General features: G+C 46.8%; 1 protein-coding gene across 4 annotated transcripts in view; it reads left to right on the forward strand.

The window, feature by feature from the left end:
* CCDC149 (coiled-coil domain containing 149) overlaps positions 1-24,392 on the forward strand; it is a 647,083-nt gene that overhangs the window by 370,320 nt on the left and 252,371 nt on the right. The window lies entirely within an intron of this gene.

Raw genomic sequence — 24,392 nt, forward strand, 5'->3', positions numbered from 1 at the left:
CTGTGCCGTTTTGCTCAGTTTTCACTCTTGCTCAAACTTGTCTACAATTCAACTGGGGAGTTGTGTATATTTTTCTTGACTGATTTTAACTTGATTTAATAATTGTGATTGATGTGTTGAACTAGAATTGTGTAAAATAAATATTTATATTCTCTTTTCATACAAAGCTTTGGTCAGTGTTTCCTTGTACCATAGCCCTATTGTGTAAACCCTGAATACTGCTCATCTCCCTCTTGAGATAAGTCTGACTGCTTAGCCACAGCTACCAACTAAATATTCGTGGTACAGACTGATACCAAAGGGGATTTATTGCTCATAACTGTAGTCTTAATCTTCTATAGTGCTCCCTAAGGGAACTGCACATGATTCTGCCTAACACTCACTCTTTCACTAACTTCCTACTACGACTCACTCACTCACTTGCATGAGCATTCACAACAGAGTACCACTTCCTCTCACGAGCCAATACCTCACTGTTACAATGGATTTCCGAAATCAGCCCTGGTGGGAAGATTTTGGGCGGCCACCTTATTATGGTGATTAGGGAAGACACTGAGAGGGTAGCCAAAACTAATCAAGGTGAGGTAGCAGAACGGCAAGGCTTAGTCTCATGACGGGCGAGAGCGTAGTCTAGGGCTTCCATGAGTCCACACACAGCACGAGTGATTCCAGTTAGACAGGTAAGTATACAAATACAATTATTTATTAGGCCTCTAGTACACACAAAGCATATCAAAATTCTAGGCAAATATTGTCACACAAAATCCATATAATATAGATATATACATTCACCCTTAGGAGACATAGGGCCTCATTATGAGTCAGCCGGTCCGGAAACAATGGTGGCGGTAAATCCGCCGCCACCATTGTTTCTGGACCGGCTGATTCCAAGTTCTGTAGGCGGGAGGTGTCACTCCCGCCAGGTTTGACCTGACGGGAGTAACGCCACCCGCCTGCAGGCGGAAATGGAAACACAGGCTCCGTCATAGACGGGACCGGTGGTTCCATTGTCCCCATCGAGTCCTATGGGACTCCATGGGAATGGGGATTTACAGAATTCCGCCTCCGGAATTACCGGGTCACTGGGGTTGTAATGCCCCGATGATTCCGCCAATCACGAAGGCGGAATGGTATTTCGGGTCCGGCGGCAGCCTGCCGATTTTTCCGGCACGGCTACCGCCGGACACGTAATGAGGCCCATAGAATAGCATTTGAGTCAATGACAGTGCAAAACAGGTAAGTAGTCCGATGCACAGAAATCACCAGTACTCTTCAGAATAATCACGAAACAGCTTCCCTCAATCTTATAAAGTCCAAGTATTCACTCTTCAGGTAGGTTTATAGAGAGATTTTGCTAGTGATTATGATTACTAAAGAGTCACAAAAAATCGATAAAGTTCAAGTGAAGACCCCACTCAATAATAACACACTAGGATAGGCCTAGGGAGGCTCCTTAACCCAGGCTCCACCGCCAAGGGGCAGGTAAGAGTGAGTTAGGGGCAGGACGTTGTACTCTTCTTACCGTAAGGGAGTCCTGTAGGGGAAAGCAACAGATATGTAGACTCCCCAACCACCCCTCCCCCTCACTCCTGGCTTGGAGTTCTCTGGGTACCACTTGTAGAGGTTCCAGGGTTCGGTGCAGGCCTGGTCTTTTGTCTTGGTGCCTTTCACGACAGTCATTTTAGACAGAAGAGATACTTGGTTTTGCAGGATTTTATTTTGTGGTGGTCACAGGATTTAGGAACAGTTTGGTTCAAGACAGCGTCCAGTAAAAGACGCAGGACGGACGAACACTGTACACCTTGATAGGGAGAATTCTCATTTCTGTGCTAATTCCCTTCTACCTTACAGAACCACAGCTCTTTTGCTGGACTTTAGGACTTTTACATTTTTCTCACTCTCAAGTATTTTTCTCTGATTTGGACTGTTTCTTTTGGTTTTGGAGTCTGACAAACTCCATAGGCATCATCGTTTTGTATTGTGACACATAGCACCTTCAGTTCAGCGTCACAGAGAAGTCCTTTGGATTTCTGTTAAGGTTTAAATACCTTCTCTTGGATAAACTACTGTTTCCAAGAGTAGTAAAGTGAAATTGACTTTACTTACCTTTTTCTTTTTGTAGACTCAGCACACACCATCAAATGTGGAGTGCTGGGTGGTTACTTAGTATCCCCTTTGTCTACCTTCTCATGTAACATTTTTGTGTTAACCTCACTACATTTAATGGTTGGTGGCAGTGGTTTAATTTTCCTACCATTGTGCATTTTTACCGCAGGCTGAATCCTCAGCTGCAGTATTGCTCCCATGGGTGTCCATTTTGTCAAAATGGCCCTGGTCGTCTTATTTTACCATTTCTTGTTTCTGAGGTCCTGCTTGAGATTTACTCTGCTTGCCAAACCAGGTTTGGTCCCTTTGCTCGTTTTGTCTTTGGCGGGATTCATGGGTGAAGCCCACCTCTGGCTCCAGCATGTCTGGCAGGGCAGGAAGCGAGGGAGGTTCCCGAAACCACCCGTGCTTAGTCTCCTTGGTTACAGGAATGCACCCAAAGGTGATTGGCTGGCTGTCCTTGGAGGACAGCATCCCTGCTGTGTGAGTGAACAGCTAGGCTGCGAATTAATGGGAGAAACCTGCATAAAAGGCAGGTCTTTTGCAAGGAAGTCAGAGCTGACCACTGGACGAAGCTACCCAAGAGAAGCTTGCTGCAACCTCCTGGAGTGTTGGTTTGCCTGGTGAAGCCCAGCTGCATTGCTGAAGCTCCAAATTTCTTATCGACTAGAGAATACAGGAACAGGTCGCTTCTTCCCTTGGGTTGGTGAGACCAACTGACCCCAAGACTAATTTGGCTGGAACCCCTCACCCTGCTGGCTGTACTACTTTGCTGCTGCTGGAACCGAGTGCCAGGTGACAGGAACACCAGGAATTAGTGCATTGTCTTTAAGCTGGACTTGAGCTCCAGGAAGATCCCGAGTGCCCTCCCAATGCAGGGTGACCCATGCCTGAGCCACCTCAACAGAGTTCTGGACCCCAGAAGCAAGGGGAGCCCACAAGGTGTCCATGAACCGTGGTGGTGCTATTTCATGGTAGCTGAAACCGCAAAGTGCTGATCTGGAGTACGTCCGTTGCTGCAGCCAACCTTCAAATCGCAGTGCAGGAGTCCCCAGACTTCCTCCCCCTTGTCCCCACGACTGAGTCCCAGGAACACAGGATCTGCAGGGCTGCAACAGGAACAGAAGCCTGCTGGATCCCTTTTCTTCAGAACTAAGGTAATGTGTATCTAGGGGTACTTGGCTCTTGTTGTGTGTAGCTTGCTTGCTCTCACTGGAGACTTGCTGCCCTTTGCAGAGTTGCTTGCAGCTTTGCTTTTCACAAGCCTCCCAGCTTGTAGCACAACAGTGATTCTTTTCTACAATACTCTCTTTAACATTGTGCAAGACTTTTGTGCTATCTTCACGAAGTGCCTCAGCTCCCCTAGACTTTGCTCAATTGACAGTGGCTGTCCTGGCTCCCTGCAGACTCTTCTTACCCTCTGACTTTGTGTGTATCCGTCCCTGCAAAAAGTCATTCATAAGTTACATGGTTAGCTGGGAAAGGTTTCACCTATATTTCACTGGGGAATTGTAAAGTGCTTACCTGTTTGGATAAACATGTTAACCTTTGTTTCCTTCCCTAACCTATTCCCTTTTCCACAACCTCAGTATTGCAATAAGTGTAAAAAGTGATATGTCAATGTCCACAGTGTCCTAACTATTGAAGTCACCTCAGGGTGTAGGAAGTGTGTGTATGACATTCCAAAAGGGTATCTACTTACTTAACTGAAACTGAAGGAGTGTATTTTTGAAGTGTATTTTATTGTTGCATATTGCCCTTTCTAAAGAAGGCTTATTTTAAAACTGACTGTTAAATTAATAAATACTTATTTTAATAAGTAACCTGAGTATATATGTTATTTGAATACCTGTCACTGTGTAGTTCTACAGCTCAAATTGACCCCTCTTGAGATACGTTTGGCTGCTCAGTCACTCTACCAACTTCTGTAGTGCAGACCTATACCAAAGGTTTGGTTCCCTATTGCCAAGAGGACAAGGCTGGTGTAGTCTCCCACAGTGTTGCTATATACAATCTTGCTTAACACACCTTAGGGACATGAAGACAACAGTATTCAATGAAGGTCACCACGGTCAAGTGGGCAAAAGGTGATCTACCAGCATCAAACACAGGAGCAGGTCCAGCACAGCTTCCCTTGCAGTGAGAGGGCTGAAAATGCAGGAGCAAGTGACTTGTGGCCCGAGCTGAATATCTGAAAAAATGCTAAGGCTATATACTGCACAGCAACGGAACGGTTGCAGCAAGGTAGCCCAGTGGAGAGCTGGTCAATCCATTGGTTGGTCCAGGGACACTTCTGAAGGCCCAGCAGGCACAGATCCTCGACCTAGGGTTGAGACTGGTTGTTCCCACTGGTCCAGGGATCAAAGCACCAATAAAGGCCTTCTTGAGATCAGGACCAAGGAGCAGGACTTTACTTTCCTTGCCTGTTTTGCTCATTCTTATGGGGAAGCTGACTGGTCTCTAGGACTGTCATTACTGTGGGACTTTGTCTCTTTTGAACTTCTTGTATTTTTACAATTGCACACATCACCTTACAGTGAAGTGTGGTTAGGATACTTTGTATCCTTATAACTGTTTACCTAATGGCTTTTTGGTCACTTTGTCGATGCTCCTGATTTTTACCGTTTTTGTGATATTTTTCTCGTGCACTTTTGCATTTACAGCTTATGGCTACTGAAGGTGGCTAGCACCCTAAAATGGCCATGCCACTATTTTTGCTTGTTCTTTGGTTATCTTGTTGTGCCATCCCAGGCCAGGAAATGACATATACGGTAACCCCTTTCCCACAGAAAGCTGCTACATTTGCAGGCAAGTGGGCTTTGTGTTTGTGAGCCAGAGGAGGGGGCTGGGACTGTTTGCCCCAGTCCACATCCTCTGGTGCCCAAAGGTCTTTTGCTGGACAGATGTGATGGCCAGTGGTTGCCCAGGATTGGACAACTCTGGGTGTTTGAATGTTGCCGATCCTTACCATTGGTGGGCTTGAGCTAGCTGCCAGCCTGCATCTTGATTAAGAGGAGGGCTTCTGCAGCTATTGAAGAGATAATAGTTGGAACCAAGATTTCTATGAAGAAGAGCAGCACGCTATTGACCCGTGGCTGAGTCCTGCAGCTGACCAGCATTGACTCTAGTGAAGCCCAGCTCCTCTGCCTGATTTCACAAGACCCTTGTTGATCCTTCAACCCGGGACCAGTGGGAACAAACAGGCGTGGCCCTTGCTCGAGGATCCAATTCTTGAAGCCTGCGGAAATGTCCCTGAACCTCCCAGTGGACTGACCACCCTTTTGGGCTACCTCACTGCAGCTGTCCCCATTCCGAATAGAGCCTTTGGACTGGCAAGCTCTTCAGTTTATGCCATAAGTCTCCTGTCCTTAACATTTTAGCCTTTCACAACAAGGGAATGACTGTGGTGACCTCTGCTGGAACAGTCTCTCTGCAATCCTGTGATTTTGGGGTCTGATTCAAGAAGTTTCCGGTAACTGCCTGGTGTGAACCACGACCAGCTCCCGGCACGCAAAATGTCCTCTGCACCCGTGACCCCTGGGATTCCCTCGCCTGAATGAAGGACAGAAGATTGTGTTTCCAGCGAATTTCAGAAGACCTGCAGTGTTAGCTGGAAGAATCAGAGACATGGGGGTAAGTGAACATACCTGTTTCTGCCCCCCGCTTCCCCTCTGTCTCCCATAGGGTAACATTGGGTGGAAAGCCTCTGTCCCAAAATATTCTCTGGCCTGGCCTTTGGTCATCAAACCTGGGGTAAGGATCCTCTCATAGGACTTACCTTAAGTATAGGATAGAGTGGGGTAATTTCATTATTTGGAGTACATACTTACACTTCTTTAGATAACTTGCAACTCCCCACCACAGCCCACTGCATCAGTACTGAAATGCCTTCCGTGGAGAAACCATAGTTGGAACCAATACATCTTAGTCCTGGACTTCATGTGACTTCATAAGACAGCGGAACATAGGTCTGTGATTGTTCTGTTTTTCCTGCATCTGGTTACTCTCCTGTAGAATACATGTATTTAATGCATATGCAATAATATTTCTCAGGGTGAATGTGTATATATATATATATATGTGTTATATATGGTTTTTTATTACATTACTCACCTTTGATTTTGTTTAATGCTTCGTGTTTTCAGAAAAGCCTAACAAATAATTGTATTTTCATATACTTACTGACTAACTTGAATTATTGATGTTGTTCTGTGTGGACTCTTTGTACCACTCACACTTTTCCTGAGATCAGGCCTTTAACTGCTCTTCCACTGTACCTTGATTGGGTTTTGGTTAACCTCTTGGAATCTTCACAGTTTACCATAAATAGGATGGCCTCCCAAAATCCTCACCTAGGGGATGCTTTTAGAAATCCATATTAACACCAACCAATCAAGGTACATCCACTTCACAACTCTCTGACACAACAGCATCTATGGATAGCACATCCAAATTCACATACTATGAACTTGACAGCCTGGCTCCTGAGGTGATAGTGTTAGTCATTTACACCTACCACTATGTTGTATGGATCGATTCCATGAGGTACGGAAACCAAACACAAGACATTGCTACTTCAATAAATGGAAGCAGTTTGTCATTTGGTACACTAATAAACACATCAATCCCATTGACTGTTTTCCTGCAGATATGCTCACCTTTCCAGGTACGATTAGCCACACTAGCAGAATTAAGTACCTCACACCAAAAGTTGTTGTGGAGAGTGCCAGAGGGCCAGTTGTCGAGGCTTTTCTGGAAGGAGTAAAGCGCATTTCCCCTCCAGTCACACCCCCACCTTGGCCTGGCTGGGATTTACTAACTAATGGCCCTCCTTTTGTGCTGGTGTACAGGACCCCTCTAAATGAGCGCAAATACAGAGGTGACATTCCTCCATGCCATAACATCTATTGGAAGGATAAATGAGGTGCAGTGTCTTTCAGTGGATGAACCGTTTATCACGATCCACAAACATAAAGTGATCTTTAGAACAAGTCCACATTTTTTTACCCAAAGTTCACGTCAACCAGTTCATCTAACTATCTTCCTTCTACCCAGATCCACAGAGCAGAGGGGAAAAAAGCACTGCACACACTTGATGTTCATGGAGCATGTTAGGCAGAATCCTGTGCAGTGCGCTTAGGGACCGCTACACACAATTAAGACTACAAGTGGTAATACAAGTTCACCTTTGGTACAAGCCTGTACTACTATGTTAAAGTGGTAGCAGTAGCGGTGCAGCCAGGCTTATCTGAAGAGTATATGAGCAGTAGCAGAGATTACACAAAGGGACCTCAATTACTGTGACTCAAGCAAACACTGACTCAAGGTTTCAGGTAAAAAATATAAGTACATTTATTTTTAAACCATCTGTAAAACACAACACTTCTATGAATTCAAAACCACACGTAAAATACACTAAAAACAACCAATTCTCTTGGCACAGAATAGCTCAAGGTAAGTACCTTATGTTTTGGCGGACCGGTGTTATGAAACAAAAGACACAAGCGGGAACACATATGCAATCACTTTTTGACAGTTCGCTCGTATTAAAGAAACCCGTATCCGTAGCAAGAAATGTTACCGGGGCAAAACACACTTAGCACCTGGGCTAACCAGAGAGAGTTGGGGGCAAAAATCATAGGCAATACTTTTGTCAAGGCAGACAGGATCAGAGAACACTCGCTGACAGAAATACAAAGTCAATAGGCTGGAGCCAGTGTCAAGTGGAACCGGGTTCCTGTTGTCGACGATCTCACAGTCAGACAGTTCAAGATTCAACGTTGCCAGGAGTACTTGGATATTGTCAACAGAGGAAGCAAAAGTTATAAGGAGGGGGAAGACAAGGGCAAGCCTTGGATGAGGAGAAAAGGGATTCACCCTAGTTCCTCGATGTAGAACACAGTACCTTATTCAAAGAAGAAGCTGGTGCCACGGCAGTTGTTCCTGGTGGTTTCCTGCAGACCTACGGTTCCTGGAGCTTTGGTCGCGGAGACGAGAAGGAGGACATCTGGAGGGGTCTGCACCACACAGGGATGAAGCCAGCAGCAGCGACTGTGAATAAAAGGTGCGCTCCTTTAAAAGAGGAGAGGCTCTGCAGATGGCTATCTGGACCACTACAGCAGGGTGCAGCAATTTCGACCACGAAGAGGATCCTCTGGCTGTGGAAGATGAGCTGGTTGACCCCACCAGGCTCAAGGGAAGAAGACTCTGGACTGGATCTTCTCTGGTCGTCGAAGGGTAGATAGCTCAGGACTGCAGCAGGGCTTCACCGGGGCAGGGTAGTTGCAGCAGCCGTCTTCTTCTCCGCTTCTCTTCGGTTCCTTGCAGTTCCAGTGGCGACTCTCACTTCCAGCCCAAGAGTCCTGCCTTTTATGCGAAAAATCCCCCATTCACACAGCCTGGCTGTCAATCACGCAGCAGGGGGGTTGTCCAGCCCGGACAACCACCTCAGCCAATCATGGCAAAGTACGACTTGGGTTTCCTAGGATACCCTGTGCAGGGGGTGACTACATCCCTCCCTCACATTCAACCCACCTAGACACCAGGCGCCCAGAGGAGGGCTTCTTAGCAGAAGCCCGCCAAAAGACGGTGAACAAAGAAGGCAAACCTGGTTTGCCGCACAAAGTAAAACACAAGAAGGACTTTAACAAAAAGAAATGGTGAATAAACCCGACCAGAGCCAAAAGAAGTATTTGGTCAAGCGGGTTTATTTTCGAGGCTAATATAATAGCCAAATCAATACCACGTTTATATAGTATAATCGCAGTAGAAAAGTTAGGGTAGATACCACTGCCACCGGCCAAGTCTAAATGTTAAAAGAGCAAAACAATGCTGTAGGAGGTACAGATAAAAAGGGCTAAGGACTAACCCTTTCCAATACTCCATTTAAGATGTGGTGTACTGGATCTGTGGTTATTTGGCTAAGTAAAGTTAACTTTACCCTTTTCTGGGGGACTGTAGTCAGCCCCAGAAATGGAGTCGGTTGGAAGTCTCAAAGACAACCCTGTGTTACTGCACTGAAGGTGCTGTGTAACGCACACAAGAAGTTGGGCTCATGGAGTGGTGTGCTCCAGAGTCCAAGATCGCACAAGTAGAAATGCACATGACAAAACACAGGTAAGAGTGGGAAAACGAGGCACACTCTTACCAAGTGGAAAAAATAAACTCCAGAAGTCCAGCAAAGCTGCTCGGGGACTAACTAGGTGAGGGAAATTAGCCATTGAATGAGAATCCTCCCTAACAGAGCAGTTATGTTCTTCCTGTGTAAACCCAAAGCACTGCATAAAGCAGGACAGTTATTTGTCTGCTTTGCAGCAGGAGTTCAAGGGAAAAGAGTGACCTGAAGATGTCTGCATGTGAGGGTTCATGGTTATCTTCACACGTAAGATAGGGTGACAGGAATGTCCCTACATGGGGGCCTAGTAGACACAAGCCACAGAAAGACGATTACTCTCCCTCGCTCACTCTCTGTGTGTGAGTGCGTGTGTGTGTATGTATATATTTTTCTGAGGCTTGTGGATCTGCTTAAATCACATGCTATGCATAGGCCGAACATTGTCTGCAGCCTTAACTAGGCCCCAACGGGCCTTGGCCCTGTACAGTAGGGAGAGTGGGGGGAGATTCATATTCCATCTCACTTAGAAAATGCATATTCCCCTATACTTCCTTGTACTCTGCCAGGTTGCCATATTTATACAATATTGGAAAATACTCCTTTTAAATTGTATCCTTCCTGTGACAGGAAGTTTCCCTGGAAGGATTTACACTGAGTGTGTAACCTTTGCCTCCTTTTTTTTTAAACAATTTTTATTAATTTTATTTCAACAAACAACACAAATCAAACTTGCAGTGCATGTAATAACATTTTGAATTTATATCACTCCATCCGTGTCCACTACTTCTCCCGTTCCCTCCCCACTGTTCGAGCCTACTGTACTTCATATAACCTTTGCCTCCTTAAGGGCCACGCAAAAAACAGTGCAAGTACTGTAAACTGTTTAGGCCAAAACCCTTATATGACCTAAAAACTAAGCGCTGGGCCCAGCACGCCATGCAGGCCGAGGCTGCCATGGTCAGCCTCCAGCGATGGCAGCGTCAGCATCCTAAGTGACGCTTAAGGCGATCAGGCCTCAATGGTTTCCCGCGTGTGAGCCCCTGTTGCCAACAGGCAGGCTGCCGGCTCTGCTACGGAGACGACACCCGGCGACTCAAGCACCTCCACTGCACACCACACCAAGCACATCACCCATGGCCGACAGTCCATCACGCCATTGGCTGATAAGCCACACGTGGTGTCGAAGGGGAGGTCCAACCTTTCCCTGTCCTCTGGGCCATTGCGGTTACGATCACCCCATGACAGGCCCCGAAACAGACACCGAAGCCTGTTTCCAACACTGCGTCCAAATCTGGAAAGTCCTCAGGTTCCGGCGACCGTGCGTTGTAAGGTGTGTTGACGGCCCCTTCAAAAAGCTAAAAAATGTGCGCCTTAAGTAAAAAACACATCCCTGGATCAGTTCCTGCGGAGGTGGAGGTTACCGCAGGAACTGATCCAGGACCCAATAACCGGGGAATCCATAAGGGAAATGATAGAAGAATATTTTGTACAAAATGATAATGGGGAAGTCACAATGAGCACAGTCTGGGACGCGTTTAAAGCAGTTATACGGGGGAAGATGATGGCGTTGAAAATTACGAAGGATAAACAAAGGTATATGTGGGGAAAAGGAGTTGGAAAAAACAATCGAAGATATCCAAGTGAAAATGCTGACACACCCCACTAAGATATTGAAAAAATCGCTGAAACATACACAGGGCCAATTAGAGATGCTACGCACGAAAGGCGCAGAAAGGAACCTACTCTATCTGAAACAGAAGTATTACATAAAAGCGAACAAAGCAGATAGACTCTTAGCAAGACAACTCTGTGCGAAACAGAAAGAAACAACAATTAAGGCCATACGTGATGCGAATGGTGACATCCAAACGTGCTCACATGACATGGGGGAAGCACTGAGGGAATACTATCAAACTCTCTACTGCACAGAACGCCCTAATACAGCCGCCCAAGACTCTTATCTAGAGGCCCTACAGATTCCGAGGATCTCAGAGGAGGATAAACAGTCCCTAGAGAACCCAATTAGTGAGGAGGAAGTTAAAAAAGCAATAAATGGACTCCCAGGTAACAAAGCTCCAGGCCCAGATGGTTTTACGGCCCCATTTTATAAAAAATCTCAGACTTATTGACCCCAGTCTTAACTAGGCTCCTGAACTCATTTAAAGATAGCGGCAACGTGACCCCCACAATGAATGAAGCGAAGGTGTTGGTATTTCACAAAGCAGGTAAAGATCCAACAAACCCTGCATCATATAGACCAATCTCCCTGATTAATCTGGATGCAAAAATCTATACGAAGATCCTGGCAACAAGACTATCCCCGCTTCTCCCTAAACTGGTCAGTATGGACCAGTTGGGCTTCATCCCGGGCAGGCAAACCCATGATAACACTAGGAGGCTCATTCATCTAGTGGAAAAAATAGGCATAACTCGCACCCCAGCGATACTGCTGTCGGTGGACGCCGAGAAGGCTTTTGATCGGGTGGAATGGTCAATGTTATTCAAAGTTCTAAAGCGTATGGGTTTTGGGGAACAATATATTGCGAGCATCAGAGCGAACTATAACTCCCCATCCAGTAGAATAGCCATTAACAGAGAGCTTACGGACAAGGTGATAATATCAAGAGGAACGAAACAGGGCTGCCCCCTTTCTCCATTACTGTACGCTCTTTTTCTAGAACCTTTTCTAATAAAAATAAGAGTATCGACACTCATTAAAGGGATAGATATGGCAGGACAGCAACATAAAGTGATAGCGTACACGGATGATATGCTAATAACCCTAGAAGATCCTGAATTCACCTTGTCAGCCGCGGTGGGGGAATTAGAAGACTTTGGGGCCATCTCAGGTCTGAAGATAAATAGAAAAAAATCAGACATCCTAATCCTGGCAGGTGACAGAGCAAACATAGAAGGGGAAGCAAAGCTACTGGACCTTAAGATCGTAGAAAAGAGTATAAAATATCTGGGAATAATAGTACCTCAAAAAATTGGGCAATTCTATGGGGAAAATTACCCGCCGCTACTCACAAGCATTCGTAGAGAAATTGGCAGATGGAATCCATTACAGATATCTTGGTGGGGCAGAATTCAGCCAGTCAATATGACCATCCTCCCAAGGGTACTATACTATTTTCAGGCTCTCCCGGTGGGCGTCCCCAACACGTTCTTCAAAATCCTAACGAAACTGGCGTCATCCTTCGTATGGAAAGGGAAAACGCTGAGAATAGCTAGGACGGTCCTCACGGCACCAACCAGAGAGGGGGGGATGGCGCTTCCCCACTTTAAAAAATTCTGTCAGGCGGCGCAGCTTAAGGTCCTGCGTGAGTGGGTGGGGGAGAATCCGCAGCAGATCTGGGCCAAGCAAGATAGAGCAGTAGCGAGAACCCCACTGGTAGAGCTTCTCTGGAAACAGAAGCAACACAGACATGAGAACTTAGGGATAAGTGAAATAATGAGGACCACGCTGGAAGCATGGGATAGCTAAACACAAAAAGGTATAATGACCACGACGCGTGGACTCTTTACGCCCATAAGCAGAAATCCGCAATTCCCACCAGGGATGGAACAAGGGGCGTATGATAGCTGGGAGGAAGCAGGCATAACGAAAATAGGCGAGATGTTCGTGGACAATTAAATTAGATCACTAGAATCCTGCTTTGTAGGCTCAACTCTCCCCAAAGGCGATATATATAGATGCGAGCAGTTAAAACATTGGCTAAATTCCCCGACAATCACCAAAGCTGCAACTAGGGACCTTACATTGTTCGAGACATACATCATCTCCAACACTGGGACGAAAAAGTGGGTATCGACTATGTATAAATTCATAAACACACAAGGGGAAGAAATTAAATGGTCATACAGGATCAAGTGGGGCAGAACGCTGGGGGAGGAGCCGACGGAAAGACAGTGGGAGGACCTATGGAAGCAGATCCCCAAGATGACTCACTCGGCACAAACTAGAGAGATGTGGATCAAGATCATGACACAGTGGCATTATACCCCAGAGAGGCTCCATTTGATGTACCCAAACACGTCAAATCATTGCTGGCGAGGATGTGCCGAAGTGGGAACATGGAGACACATCTGTTGGGATTGCAAAGGCATTAAGCCCTTTTGGGAGGAAGTTAAAAGCGAGATGGGTAAAGTGTTCCCGGACGTGGGGCTGATTGGATAGGGGGTGTGGCTTTGTGGAATTAGAGATGACATAACAAGGCTATACAATAAATCACAGTGGAGAAGCTTTATGGGACTTCTCATTGCGGCATGGACTACTATTGCCCAGAATTGGAAGAATAAAAATACCCCACCGACCTATACTTGGCTACACAAGGTATGGGCCCATATAACAATGGAGAAAATCACCCACATAATCCAAGGAACGAGAGACAAGTTCGTAAAGGAATGGGAAGGGACTCTGCAATACCTTCAGTCAGACTTTATGGAACAATGGTGCCCCCATAATATCAAAGTATCAGACATCTTCAACGCATAAATGGAACCCTGGACACCACAATATCAAACGACCCGAGGGGTGGGAGGGGGGAGGGAGAGGGGGATGTTATAATGTTTGATGTTTATTTTATGTAAAAACCAATAAATACAAGTTTAAAAAAAAAACAAAAAACACATCCCTGACACCCTATTAAAAGCCAGAATGTTGAAAAATTCTAAATCCTCGATGCCCCAAGCCTCAGAATCCCAAGGTTCAAAGAGTAGGGATTATTCTACCCCTGAGGACACCCTGGGGCAATGCATCACAAACAGCCCCCTGCTCCAGAGCCTCTGCCTGCACCTTCTCCCTCAGTGTTGCCAAGCTCGTCCCAATGGACCCCAGAACAGTTTGATAGGGTCATGAGGAGAATGTCTAGATTTGTAAATTTCTTTGAGCAACCCTCAGATCAAATCCATAACCTGCAGGGGCCCCATCAAGGCGAAGCAGCTAGCAAGCAGCTCGATGCCAAAAGAGCTCGCCTGGACGCCTCACATACTGATACCTCTTCATATCAAGACGTGGCTCAGGCCACATTTTACGGCACACAAGCCTCATAAGACCCAGGCTCATTTACAGACCCAGAAGATCAAGGGAACACAGGGGACTTGGACCAATACTATGACGACAATGTATATATCATCCAATCCTCAGACCATACCGACCAACCAGTGGCCGATTCCCCGGTGGACAACCAGTTTCAGCACAATAACCTGCTCTTAAAGGCTGCAAAACACTTTAATATACGATACCCAGGAAGCTCTAGGCCATAAGGACTTGGTAGAGCAAATCCTTGGGGATAAGAGATCTGCATCACAGTTCATCCCACTGCTTCATTCTGTCCAGAGGCATATTCAACCCTCTTTACTTAACCCCCAATCTGACAAGGGCAGTCAACCCACGCATTGAAAAATGTTCATACCAGCACCGTCAGACCCATTATACATTAGTGGGCAGCTAATTCCTGACTCTTTAATAGTCACCACCACTAGGACGAGAGTAGGAACACCTTTAGCATCTGCCAAAATCCCTCCTGACAAGGAGAGTAAGAAGATCTACATCCTGGGCAGAAAAGTAGCTTCCTTGGCTGCCTATCAAGTGAGAATAGCTAACAACACTACGCTATTATCCAGCTATAATTGCCACAAGTGGGACGAGGTCGCACAACAAATGCACTCGGTTCAAGAGCCCCTAAAGACCCAGCTCTTACACACTATTGTTGAAGGGAGACAAGTAGCAAGCTGCATTCTCAAAAATAACTTAGACGCAGCAGACAATGCGGGGCAAATTGTACCAGAAGGTACCCTCATCAAACGCCATGCATGTCTTCGTCAATTAGATTTCAAATTAGAGACACAGGCTACCCCTTTAAACAAGCCCATGGAGCCCAACGCATTATTTGGTAAAGTGGTCGAGGACGCACTAAAGAGTGTGAAAGAGGAATACAACACCCTCAAATCCTTGGAACAACTAACTAACAAAACCTTTGGGTAGAGTGGAGGTTCAAATACATGCCGGTTTAGAGGACAGTCCTCCCAACAGAACTTTTCAAAGGGGCCAAAGAAGGTTGAGGAGTAGGAGCAGAACCTCCTCCTGAAGAGGGGGCTCCACCCCTCCTAAGCAATGACCAACCGCTACAGGTTCCCTCCTATGCCTCTCCAGTAGGAGGTTACATTTCTCACTTTACCCGCATGGGAGGGGATCACATAGGACAAGTGGGTACTTTCCACCGTTGAGGTGGCTGTTGCATAGAGCTAATACAAACACCAGCCAACCACCCACCAAGACTACACAGGAAGAACAACTCATCCTGCTAGAAGAGGTCAAGGCACTTCTACTAAAGGACGCCATAGAAATCGTACCGGAAAACCAGGTAAACAAGGGTATTTATTCAATGTACTTATTTGTGCCAAAGAAAGATCTGACAATGTGCCCTGTCCTAGACCTGCGCCTTGCAAACACCTATGTCAAGCCACATAAATTCTGCATGACAACGCTACAGGAAGTAATCCCACTGTTAAAACAGGGGTACTACATGGTAACCTTGGACATTAAAGAGGCTTACTTTCATATTTAAATGTTCTCAGCGCACAGAAAATGCTTGCGCCTCGAGATAGCGAATCAACATTGCCAATTCAAGGTGCTATCCTTCGGCATAGCCTCCACTCCAAGGGTATTCACCAAGGTACTAGCGGTAGTGGCAGCGCACCTACACAGATAATCAATCCCAGTGTACCCTTATCTGGACGACTGGCTAAAAACAGGGGAATCCCCCCAAATTTGCAAGCAAAATACCCAAAGAACAATCATTCGCCTGTTCCAATTGGGATTCTCAATCAACAAGAACAAAATCAATTCTTGTTCCAAGCAAAACAAAACACTTCTTAGGAGCGATCAAAAAGATTGAAGAGGGACTAGTTTTCCTGTCAAACGAAAGAGTGAAAACATACTGCTTCAAATAGTTCCGTATCTAGCCTATTGCCAAATAACCGTACGCAAAGCAATGCGCTTGCTCGGGATGATGGCTTCATGCATTTACATTGTTCCGCACGCACGGTTGCGTGATGCACCCAAAGCAAGAGTGGTTAGCGAAACAGTCATCTCAGGCAAGTGGTCAGTGGGACGATCTAGTGGTAGTTTCGCTATCCCTAGTTCAAGCACTACGCTGGTGGACAACGGAAAATCTGTTGAAAGGAAAACCTTTTCACAACCCCACAGTGCTAGACGCATCACTCACCGGGTGGGGAGCCCATTACCTTCACCACACAGCGCATGGCCTGTGGACCCATATCACAGCCCAAAATTACATAAACCTATTAAATCTATTAGCAGTGATCAAAGCCCTGTAAGCTTTTCAGTGCATCTATCAGGCTAGTCCTGATAGACCGCACTGCTGCCATGTTTTACATAAACGAGCAGGGAGGCACACAATCTCCAAATCTGTCCAGGCTAGCCCAAAAAGTGGCCACTCAAGTTGGACATGTTCCTAGTGTCGCAACACGTTCCAGGGGAACTCAATTCCCTGGCAGACACACTAAGCAGAGATCCTCTATCCGAAGAACAGGAGTGACAGCTAAGCAGAAAAATTGCAGACAATGGGCCTCATTACGAGTCCGGCGGCAACCAGCCGTTTTTTCCGGCTCGGTTACCGCCGGACTCGTATTACCATTCCGCGGGTTTACCGCCACTGTTATTTCCGGACTGCCCGACCCGTAATGAGGACCAATGTCTTTTCCCTCTGGGGCTATCCTCCGTTAGACCTGTTCACCACAAACCTAAACACACAATGCCCAGACTTTTCATCCAGGTTTCCCCAACCCAGATCCAAGAGGAACGCCCTGTGGATGAGCTGGTGAGGGAAATTTGCCTATGCTTTTCCCCCAACACCAATGCTGAGCAGGATAGTGAACAAGATGCACCAGGAACAAGTAACTCTAATCCTGGTTGCTCCTATGTGGGCGAGACAACCTTGGGTACCGCATCTGCGCAAACCGGCAATGTGCGATCCAATGAAACTCCTGTGCCCTTTCAACATGCTCACCCAACAAGGGGGACAACGTTACATCCAAATCCTCAATCTATGAACTTGGCAGCTTGACTCCTGAATTTAAAACGACCTCAAAGGTGTATGGAAATCCTCAAAGAGGCAGGTAAACCAAACACCAGACACTGTTACTTTAACAAATGTAAAGGATATGTAATATGGTGGCAATCAAAAAATGTAAACCCAATCAAATGTAATCCATCACACATTCTTCATTACATGCTACACTTACTAGACTCGGGTCTAGTATTCAATTCCATCAAGGTTCACCTAGTGGCTCTATCCGCGTACACCACTTCTCAAAGCAAGGTGTCCTGGTGGAAAGTCCTAGTCATTAAGGCATTGATGGAAGAAGTAAAAAGGCTTTACCCCCCATTTCAAACCTGCTTCCAGGGTGGGATCTAAATGTGGTACTCGCAAAGCTCATAGGTGCCCCCTTTGAGCCTATGCACAAATCCAGTATTAAACACCTAACATATAAAACGGCTTTTCTGGTGGCCATCACCTCCATAAGAAGAGTCAGTGAACGACAAGCTTTGTCAGTGCAAGACCTTTTCTTTGTTATCCACAAAGACAAGTTGGTACTAAGAACACACCCTAGGTTTCACCTATGTTCATATCCAAGTTCCATGTCAACCAATCCATTGAACTACACGCTTTCTTCCAAAACCCTTCAAGCTCGACTGAGAAAAACCTCCATACACTGGATGTAAGGAGGGCGGTTCTTTACTATGTAAACAAAACAAAACCACTACGAAAAACAGACCAACTGTTTGTTTCCTTAGCATCTGGCAGGAAAGGTGATCATGTTTCAAAAAACACCATCTCCAGATGGATAGTGAAATGCAAACAGCTCTTCTACTCTCTATCAGACAAAACTCTGCCTTTCACACCAAGAACTCACTCTACCAGGGGTACAGGAGCTACTGTGGCCTTTATTGCAAACGTCCCTTTGGACGCCATTTGCAAAGCAGCTACATGGAGCTCTATGCATACTTAGCACTACTGCATTGACACAATTTCTAAAGCAGATCCACAGGTGGGACAAGCCGTTCTAGAACATCTATTTGCAGCTGTACCTTCTCAAACCCACCACCTTCTCCAGACACTGTTCGCATTTCTGATGCTTGTATCTGCTTAGATTCACATGCTGCGACCCTTCCTCCCCTGTGGAGTAGAAGGTGCATAGCTATTTTCTGGCTTTGCCTACTCTTACCTGCTTTATTACATCTGTACTCACGCTACACTTTATGCTACCTCATGTCAGAAACAAATCAATCTGAGGCCCCTCGACGCGTGAAGGACCATGGGTACAGTGAACGTCACACTAAGGATAGTATTGCAGGCCCAACCTGTCGACGTACCTTTTCGAGTTTCGAAAACAAGAAATGTAATACTCTGAGGCTACCACTAGTTGTCGGCCTATGCATAGCATGTGAATCTAAGCAGATACAAGCATCAGAAATATGATTACGGTGAGTAATGTATCCCATATCTATATATATTATAGAACTTACAAAGAGAGGTACCAAACTACATTGAGTCGCACACCAAACTCAGCAAAACATCCAATAAATTGCTCCGCAGTCAGTAATAAATCAGGATATATCCTTTATTTCCAAATCCTTATCCCAGGAATATAGGGATAAGCAGCATGACGTATGTTTCAGAGATTTGTGGATCTGCTTAGAATCACATGCTTTGCATAGGCCGACATCTAGTGGTTTGTGCAGAGTATTACCATAATCATTTTTTTAGATTCGAAAAAGAATCTTGACTGGGCGTTACTGTAATACTATCCCTACTTTGACATGTATTGTATCCATGATTCCTCACGCGTTGAGGTCCTCATATTGGGTTTTTTCCCATCATCGGTTTATATATATAAATATATAGATATTAAAGTAAAGAATAAACGTCCTCCGGATGGTATCTCGTCCGAACACGACGACTGCAATACCAGCGTCGCACCAGTAGTCTAGCGGCTTCGGAGATCGGTATTCGACAACTACCGCTACAGGCCTCAGCCATCACAGTTAAGAGTCTGCAATGGCTGTAATTAGGACCGAGGGACAGGGGTGGGGAGAGAAGTCACATATGCCCAATCGTGGCCAAGGGCATTGATGGGGAAGACACATAACTAAACAACATCTACAGGCTGTGCCCTTCCTCTCATGCAATCTCCCCTATGTTTTCAATTTCCCTGCAAACAGTTTTGGATTTATACCACCTAACGGCCAAAAGTAAAAAGGAATTAGCCTGGCACAAGAGCAGGTGTAATGACAGATCTGCAGAGTAAGTAGTAGCCCTTATTTCAGCAGATAGGGAAATGACCAGACTGCATGGGAATCTCAGCCTTTATCTGCTATAAATCCTTGTTTAGCCGCCTGACACTTGGCAACTAGATGTACCCATTGTCTGTAACGCTGCAATAAGGGGTACAATGTGTACATGGGATGAGAGATGGTAGGATGATGAGGTGGTTGTAGTAGAGAGATGCTGAAATGGGCAGTTTGTCGGAAGCGTTTTTGGGATGCCAGGAGGCTTGGATAAGGAGTAGGTGTTTAGGTGCGACATTTAATTTTCTTTAGGCAATTTGTATTACTTGCGGTACAGCCTTACAAATGTTGCATTGCCATTGTCATGTGCAGGAACAGTCCTGCAGCCTTCGGCAGCTTGTAATCAGAGAAGCTAGCTATGCTTCAGCGGGGCTAGCTGAATGGTGACTCTGGTTTCAGCAGGAACAACTCTGACCCAGATGTCAGTCAAGGAGTGACCTCCCACTAGTGCTAAGAGCATCATTACCTTTGCTAGTTTCTTTCTGTTTTTGCTTAAAGTAGCCCCTATAAACCTCAATGACGCTGCTACTTAGTTTTAGCCACTATGTGTCCATTGTGTGCATTGATAAAGTTCTCTGATGCTTTACTTACCTTTGTAACAAGGATCTGCTTTGGATCTATGCTCCACCGCCCTTTTGAAACACTCCTCTCTGATTTGTGGCCTTGGTCTGCCGTATCCAGCCCACCAAACTCTTTCTGCCCATTTCAAAGAATAGGGTTTACTGAGCCGGATCTTTCCCCCGCTATGACTTTTATTTCTCTTTGATCTTTTCCATGCCTGAAATTTGTCCCTTCTTGCTTCCCTGACTCCTTACCCTTTGCCACAACTTATTGGAGCCACAGCACCCCACCTCTGTCAACTCACACAACCCACTCATTAATCCATTACCCTAACCTTCTTACCTTTGCCACCAATGTATCCTGAGCTTCTGTTCCCTGTCCATGTGCACTTTTGACCCCTCCACGGTCTCTTGTGTCTTGTGTGATGAATCGAGGGAATCCGTCCCTTCTACCCAATGGGGTTCCCTCCACCCCCTTATGAGGCTAGTGAGGTGAGCCCGCTCTGCAACACTCACAAGAGGTCTTGGCAAGAGGGACTTCACTGGGAGAGATTCCCTCTTAGAGGACAAGGACTCGCATTCCAGTGAGGAACTCCCCAATACACTCAACATGATGGCATATATTGGACTCTCTCATATATACTATACATCCAAATATCGATTTTTGAACAAGATAAAATAGGCTACCCACAAGAGAAAATAACAGCTGGCTCTTTAAGTGTAAAACCTAGATCAACTGGGTTGAGTGAACTTAAGGAGGAGTATTTGTTAACTCCGTAAAGGAATGAGAGAGCAAGGAGAAAGCATCACATGGATAACCCGGGGAGGTCCCTATGTGATGTTACACTATCTGGAGGCAGGGCCGTTGGCCAGTGCAGAGCCCGCGAAGTCCAAAGTTGCTGGAAGCTGGCAACCGAGAAGAGTGCTGCTTGGAGACAGAAGGAGACGAGACTCCGACCCGAGTGGGGCCAGAATAGTGGTGGTGGCATGACCATGAGACTACAGTGATGGACAGTCTGCCAGGGCAACAACGCTAAGACCGCCAAGTAGAGACCGCTACAGTGGATGCAGTTCCCCAGTGAGAAATATCGAAATTGGGAGAGAGGACGAGTCGTGTCGGGCCAAGATGCTGGCAAGGAGATGAACGAAGAAGAGAGAATGCCGGTGAGACCCGAACCGTACGCAACCCTGAGATGTTCCAACTTGAACGAGAAGGTAACTGGGACGGGACCCGAGTTAGGAATCATTATAAGAACAATGAAACCCGTCCAGTAGAAACCAGAAAAGTAAGAAAGTAAATCTTAAAAACCAAACTGCCTGCATGAAGGAAAGAGAAGAATAACCCACCCTAAAAGGGAAACCAATGGAGCTAAAATAACGAATCCTTAAAAAGGAAAGAAACAGAACTGTTAGAGAATTTGAGACACACTTCCAATACAGTGAGAAAGGCTGGGAAGCCTTTAGGATAAACATCTTACAAAAAAGTACAGTGTTATGCTAGAAAGAGGGAAAGATTTAGTGTGTGACGTGAATGAGTGGTATATAAGAACGACAGGCGACAAGAAGCAGAAGGCCAGAGAAGCCTTCACAATCAAGAACTGGTCTGAGAATGAAGAGGCGAGAGAGAGGGTAAATATACCAAGCAGAGACATAAGAATCCCATAGAGGGAGATTCCAAGATGGCCGCTGGAGCAGGGAGATGTGAGTGGGTCTCGCTCCCGCCGGGCCACACATCGGCACCACACAAGGCAACGAACCGGAGGGTGTCGGCTCCAACACTGCTTAAAGACACGGGACGTACACGATTGGTGTTTTCCCCGCGGCTCGACCTTCACCGCGCAGGGGAGTGCCCCTCCCCCACCGCAACTCGGAGTCGTCCCACGCGGCCTGGAGCTTGGGGCTGCGGCGCATCGAGGCAGTGGAGCAAGGTGAAGCGGACACCCGCCCCCAGTGATACACAGCGGAGGCAAGCTATACGCTCCGAGCAGGACCGGGGACACAAGCCGGGAGTCCACGCACCGCAGAGCCCGTCCGGGCGAATGCTGAATTGGCTGCCCGCGGGGGCGGACTCCGCGACTTCCGAATCATAACGGATCCGAAGGAGGGAGAGGCAGGCAAAGATTCGATCACACCAGCGGAAGTCCCCGGAACGGTGGACCATAAGGTGAGGCTTCCCCACGACCCCGGCAAAGCGACAAATGGACCTGGGGATGGCCACTCAAAACCCCTTACACGGCCACGACTGGAAGCCGGCACCAGTGGAGGCCCGGCAACAACATTTGCAATGAGGGGAACTCATACCACCCCCACCCTCACACAAAGCATAAACGGGGGCTGGTCAGTGGACAGAGAGGTACGGAAGAGAGGATACCCCCCCCCCCGCTACTACCAACAGCAGTAAAAACTGGTGCGAAGCACACAGCAGGACAATATAAGGGTCACCACATTAGGGAGCGCCACAACGCCGCCCACCACTGGGTGGAAGACCAGGGTACAGCTCCCGGCGGGGGCCATGTCTAAAGCAAAAGGGAAGGGAGGGGGAGCCCAACAAAACCCGCAGCCCTCCAAACAGGACTCCAGCATCATACAGATGTGGGCAGCGGAGACACCAGTGACGACTAGAGGTAGATCGCAGGACGACCCAACCTTGCTGACACCGAACGCAGGCCACACTACCTCCAGCAACCTGCCCCCAACAAAAGATGATATGCGCGCCTGGTTCGTAGAGCTTCAAGACAAGCTTATGTCGACAGTGCAGGAACAATTTGCCGCAATCAAACACTAGATGCAGCAGGTAATCCAAGAAGTCAAACACGACATTGCCAACCTGGAAGAAAGGACAGACACCTTGGAAAAAATAGTGCAAAATGCAGAGGAGGAGGCCTTACAAAATAGCGAAACACCGGAACATTTAGTCTGCCTGACCCACAATCTGGAAATGCAATGTGAAGACCTAGAAAATAGGTCACGCAGATCGAATATTCGCATAAAAAACATGCCAGAATCGGTCTTGGACAAGGACCTAAGGAATGCGGTGCAGGATGTCTTCAGGGATATCATAGAGGCACAAGAGACAGAGGTTATTGGGATTGACCACATTCATAGAGTGGGCCCGAAACGCACTGGGGCACCAGGGGAGAGACCCAGGGATGTGCTGGCGGCTCTATCTTCCTACCCGCAAAAAGAACTCATACAATGGAGAGCGAGGCAGCTAGATCAAATCAGGATGAACCGGGTGGACAGCCAGCTATTCCAAGACCTTTCCGCAGTGACACTCCTAAAGAGAAGAGAAATGGCCCCACTCATCAGGGAACTGGTCGCGAGAAAGATAAAATATAAATGGACATTCCCTTTTGGTCTGGTGTTCGACTGGGATGGAAAGCAAAGGAGGGTATCCACCAAGGAAGAGGGGCTAAGCATCATGGACATCCAGACAGGGGAGGCAGCAACCATAAATGACACATCGAAGAGGGAACAGCAAAAGGGACCCAGAGGGTGGGAAAGGGTCCGCCAGAAAAGGAAGCGATTTGGAAAAGGAAACGATATGTCAAACACAACTGAATAGAGGACGTGACTCTGCTAAGCCAAAAAAGGTTCAGGGTTCCGTGGCTGAACACTGTTTGCGGAACAGAACCCTATGAAGGATTCGTACTTAATAGATTCCGTTGGCCCGGTTAGGTATGGGAACGACTCACATTAAGGCCAGGGGATGGTGCAGGGTTTAGGACTCCCCGCAAAGTTAGCCTCGAGACTACAGAGGGCAGGGAGCGAGTGGCGGAACACCAGAGCAACCTTAGGTACCCGGGCCCTCCTCGGAAGCAAAGTTGGACTAAAGTTAATGGTTGGGGGTCAGTTGCGCAATTCGGGGGGGAGGGGTGGGAGGGAGGAATATCCAGAAGAGAAAAGGGAATATTCAGCACGGGCAAAAGGAGCACCCAGAAATGCTAGCTGAAATGGGGAAGATAAAACTTGTAACCTGGAATGTAAGGGGCTTGAACTCCCCAGTGAAGAGGAAAAAAGTAGAAAACATGTTAAGGAAGGAAAAGGCGGAAGTGCTACTGTTCCAGGAGACTCGCATCAAAGCCCAGGATAGGGGGAAAATACGCCTCAGAGGCTACGATATAATCACACAATCCAACGCAACTGAGAAACAAGCGGGGGTGATGATCACAGTAAAAGGGAGCTTGGAAGCAACTGTGATAGACAAACAATCTGATAAGGAAGGAAGATTCGC

The sequence above is a fragment of the Ambystoma mexicanum genome, chromosome 6q, assembly GCF_040938575.1.
Source record: "Ambystoma mexicanum isolate Mex_15411 chromosome 6q, UKY_AmexF1_1, whole genome shotgun sequence".
Lineage (NCBI taxonomy): Eukaryota > Metazoa > Chordata > Amphibia > Caudata > Ambystomatidae > Ambystoma > Ambystoma mexicanum.